This window comes from Macrobrachium rosenbergii, chromosome 52 (assembly GCF_040412425.1).
Source record: "Macrobrachium rosenbergii isolate ZJJX-2024 chromosome 52, ASM4041242v1, whole genome shotgun sequence".
Taxonomy (NCBI): domain Eukaryota; kingdom Metazoa; phylum Arthropoda; class Malacostraca; order Decapoda; family Palaemonidae; genus Macrobrachium; species Macrobrachium rosenbergii.
Genome location: NC_089792.1, coordinates 17,526,509 through 17,531,920, shown reverse-complemented (window position 1 = coordinate 17,531,920; position 5,412 = coordinate 17,526,509).

Here is a 5,412-nt window from a genome sequence, read left to right as displayed (position 1 = left end):
GACGACGCTGTTTGGTACTCAAGTCTTGTGGCTGGTCGTTTTCTGCAAATGAAAAGGGAAAAGTATTGTGGCTGTTCGTTATGTAAAAATGAAAAACTATGTTGTCGTTGGAAAAACCAGACATTATTTGTCATTAGGCATTTTGATGTTATCAATTAATCAAAACTATTTTACGAGGCAATGCTATAAAACTAAATTGGTTTAACTTAACCTTTCATTTTGTGACATATATGATGCGTCTTTTAATGATACTGAATGCTATATACACCTCAATAGGAAATGGTGAGGATTCCGGTGTAAGAGGAAAAAAGCAACCAACCACACTGAAGTGATGAGTTTTCTCAATCGAGTAATATCGAAATGAGTGAGACATGCATAATGTGCTTCTGTTTTACTTATTTTAGAGATAAAGGTAATGACAAGTTGGTATTTAAATGTGGGCCACTTTGCTGCACGTATAGATTTGCAATGCATTTGGATCTTTAACGCATTAAATGGTAAAAATTAACGTTTAATTTTGTTCAAAATTTAACATATAGGCACGATTGGGAAGGTGAAAAACTAAAGGCAGGTAAATATGCACTCACAAATACCTTTTTCAAAAGCGATGGAAACAGGCCTCTTCTTGAGCAGGCAGCTCAGTAATTTCTTCCAAAACTCCGATAATCCATAGTTTGCTACCATGTACACCACGCCAAAACTGCCCTCCGACAATGGGATATTTACTTTTCTCTATCTAGGTCAGACTGAGTAACGTGACCAGAGGATCGTTCTTTAATACACAGGCGTCAAGCAAAAAGCCAATAAGGACGAACTGTCTGGTTTCATTTAAGAATTGGACCAATCGCAGGAGGCGAAAACAGGGGCGGGACCTAAGGATACGTGTAGCCAATAGGACGTCAGCTGTTGAGAAGGATGCAGGGAGATGGAAAGGTGCCACCGCCAATTTAACCCATCAAATTATTTCACTCGTCTGCCCATAATATGTATATAAATGTAAAAATGCGTATGAAAGGCTGTTATGATCTCTTCTGGTCTGTTGCACAATGTCAAACAAGCACTGAGTTAAAGCAGAATATTGAGCATCCTCCATTAATGGCCATCGTATACCAATTCAGACATCTGATATTTTCCAGAATAGACGAACTTGCACGTGCGCCGACCGATAGGGACGGACCATCCCCTTAGGCCCTGAGGCATCGTGGGACGCATTCATAATTATGCGCAACCTGACTTGCAGTGTGTATTATTTAGTTTTGGCATTTCATGGTCATCGTTTTTGTTCAGAATTTTCGTGGGTAACAGCATTTTTAGACAATATTTAGTATACTCGTATCGAATATCTTTCCAGTTTCATGCTAAAACAAAGTAATTAATTTAGAAACATTCTGCGAAATACAGCTGAAAATCTGTTTGTTTGAGGATTAGCTTCTGTGCAACAATACCAGACAAAAATTGTATACTTTTTCAGGGTCTAATTACCGAGACCTAGGGAATACTAGCCTGGTTTATCCTAAACATCTGTTGCTGAACGTATCTCTTGGGATTAAGAGGCTAGAGCAGACTATGGGGAAATATTATACTATAAACTTTATAGAGTGGACGTGTTTTTCTAAAAATGAACTTTCTTGGATTCTTCGCAGTTATGTTCTCATCAACGAGTGTTTCATTATGACACTTGCCATTAGCATACTTTTACATGGTGCTGTTGCGTAATGCCAACAGAGCGTGAATTATTCAGACTAACAATGGATATTCAGAGGCAAGGTTAAAGGAGTATCGTCCAAATACTCTGAATCAGGGGGCACTAAAATGTTGTATTGACCAGGTGGAATCCTCATAGGAAAGGACAAACGCCCACGCCTTAAAGCAAGGGCGGTGTTCGCGTATTTCTATTCACGTCGACAGGATTTTGTAAGATTTTAGAGTTGTGGGTAACAGTTTGGAGATTGTTAGAAGAATATATATACGTTCTTTAAAAACACGGGTCGACAATGATCTATATGACATAACTGAATCACGAAAACATGGAACGTGATGAATATATGAATAAAAGAAAAAATCCACGAAAAAAAAGAGAAATACTAGGGTGCTGCGAGGGCTTTCGACTGTCGTCCTTTACTGAACAGACTGAAGAAATATAAAAGTAAGTTTACAAAAGGAAGCTCATATAAATGACAGATAAAGTTGCAAAGGGAAAAGTATGTACCTGGAATACAACACAAACACAAACTTGTGTACCTGAACTATCGATTTCTAATCCTACAAAGAGCAAATAGACAGTCTTTGTATTTATTGACAAGGTCCACTTCATTTTCATTTCCTTCTCAAATGTTTATTTTCCTCTTCCACAGTGTTGTTGTTATTATTATTATTATTATTGTGTGTGTGTATTATTATTATTATTCGATATTTGCCCACATGCTATTCTACCCGCTGGTGCATCTCTCTTCTTTGGCTGACATATGAGTTATAAGCATTCTTGTAGAGATCAAGTCGTCCCCCTTCGTTTATTCATCGGCATCCACCTCCTCTGACCCGGTTATGATGTATCTTTCCCTCGCTCCTCATTTTCGGTTTCTTCTGCCGTCCCTGTTGCTGAATCCTTTTTTGCTTTATACATCTTTCCTTCTTTCTTTCTTTCTTTCACGGAGCTTCCCCTTCTCCGTCGCCCACTCCTCTTTCTCGACCTCCTGTTCCATTCTCCCTCGTCCGGTCTTGTCGCTCTTCTGACAAAACTAAAGTCTCCAGTTACCGAAGTTTACATCTTGAAGGAACTCTCTAACCCGCGTTTCAAAATGTCTCGCTCAGCGTTCAGATTGCATTGGTATTTTTATATTGCATTCTTAGCGTACTAGTGTTGAAAGAATTACTTTGTGTGTATGTATGTATGTATATATGTATATATATATATATATATATATATATATATATATATATATATATACTATTATTTTCAGGCTTTGTTTAAATCAGGATGGGTGATAGATGTGAGTGTAGGACACCATTGGCATATAATTTCTGTGATCATGAAATATGCGTAGGGGAATAGACCTGGCACATATTCCAGTGCCTTAGGAAACAGAATCGTATAACACCTCCTTGATAATAAAATTCACCTGACAAGAAATGAATGACAAAGGACAGGGACGTTGATGTGAGTCCTCTCTTGACCTTAGAGTTTCAGTATGAATCGTTTCTGTTACCGTTAGGTAACGCCCTGTCGATGAAGCGGAACGTTTTTGTCACTGTGCTGGGCATGGTACCTGCTTTTTTTACCCAGCCGTTGGGTGAGCGCCGTTTTCTGCTCATGAGGGGACTCTCTGGGTTGTACCATGAGAACTATAAAATGCAACATAGTATAGTTTCAGTCTGCGGGTCAGACCTTGCTGGCATAAGGTTGGCGTTATCTGAGAACAGTAACGTTCACTTATAGAAAATAAAATGAGCAATAACAACAAAAATAATAGTGACGAGGATGCGTATTATTATGTATGTTTGTGACGTCAAGCAAGTCCTTGCTTCAAAGTAGCAGTTTTATTGAAAATAAACGTGAAGATGCTTCTCAGGCGACCTCGGATTCTAACTGCTTGTATCTTGTTTTGGCAAATTATGAGGTTTTCCATGAAAAATGCCTGACAGGATATGTAAAGATGGTTTAGTGCGCACAGTATATAGGAAGATGTACGTAGATTTTACCTAGTCATCCAGATTCATAACAGCTAATATGAATTTATGTATGTATACATAAATGTGTGTACACGCATGTATACATATATGTACACATACATATACACATATTACACACACATATACACTATATACTGTATACATATAGATATATTAGATAAACAAAGGTAATACCACGTAAGAGAACTGCGATATGTCAAGGCTCAAATATTTACAGTAATAGAGTGTTCTTATCAAAAAATAAACAAATAGGCATGTTCATCTTTTACAACTATGCTAACTGCTTGTTTTGGATAAGCAGGCTTCTTTGTTTTAATTTTTGTTGGAAGCACTCTACTGTTAAATATTTGAGTTCAATCATAATCATGCCTCTTACGTGCTGTTATCTTTGAATATATAATATATCACAATAATAATGTATATATATAGTTATATATATATGTGTGTAATATACGTGTATGTATATGTATATATATATATATTATATTATATTAAACACACACATATATAATAATATATATATATATATATATATATATATATATATATATATATATATATATATATATATATATATATATATATGTAGATGTGTGTATGTAAAGAGTTATTGTTTGGAATTTTACTTTTACACACATGGACCTGTAAGCTTTCAGTAGTGGACATTTTTGCGAACCCGTAATATACAAAAACTAATGTACTTTACAGCAGTAGTTGGTGCTTATGTATAACAACTACGATATATATGTATATATATATATATATATATATATATATATATATATATATATATATATATATATATATATATATATATATATATATAATATGAAGAATCTGTATTTTGAGTTTAATTTGACACGTGGAACTTTAAGCGTACATGTACTGCCGTTCAAAGTAAAGGATAATTTTACGTTTTTTACCGCAGTATATCGAAAACTTTAGTAAGGATTCGTTAACCCTTAGAGGCAATCCAATTTCTGAAAGGGGATTAGCATTGACCAGACTTGGTAATGACTTACTCAGGGTGAAGGCTCGGAACGCCTTTTAGTCAAGCAAGACACCTGAGAGCCGTTTTCGGTAGGTACAGAGGAAAAGAATAGTTCAGGAAAAAATCCAGCAATTTCCAGTTTTGTCTTCCATCAGGATTAATCCTGGGCTTCTAATAATAGCTTTGTTTGTTCTGTACCAAGCCAAACCCCCATATGCTGAGATCTGCCTTAAATTACTGAGAAGTACTGTATATCGGATAAGCTAAACCCAACATAAATTCCTTGTTTTGGATTTTTATGCTGTGTGAATCATGGGTGCAGCTCGAGCCATTGTTCCCTTCAGCTAGTTTACCCATCTTTTAAATCCCTTTGATAGAAGGTCTGTCATAATCCGTCCCTACATATGACCTTTTTCGCTTTGAAGGTTGTGATGGGTGAGTACAGGGTACCTAAGGGTGCCACTCTTCATCCAAGGGATTGTTTTGCCTTGGGGGATTATATCTCAGCCGTCCTAACGTATTTTGTTTTTTTGGGCGTTCGGATTATTGTGCTTTTTCCTCAGGATTTTCTGCTGTTTGCTGAAAAATTCACATAAGTTATGTCATCGTGATGTCAGTGCAGGGTTCTTAGAAATAAGAAAACAAATAGCAATGCTTATGACGAACAAGACCGTTCACGTGATATGGTCAGTAAAATGAGTTAGGCTGTTTGATTTTCCTTTAGATTACTG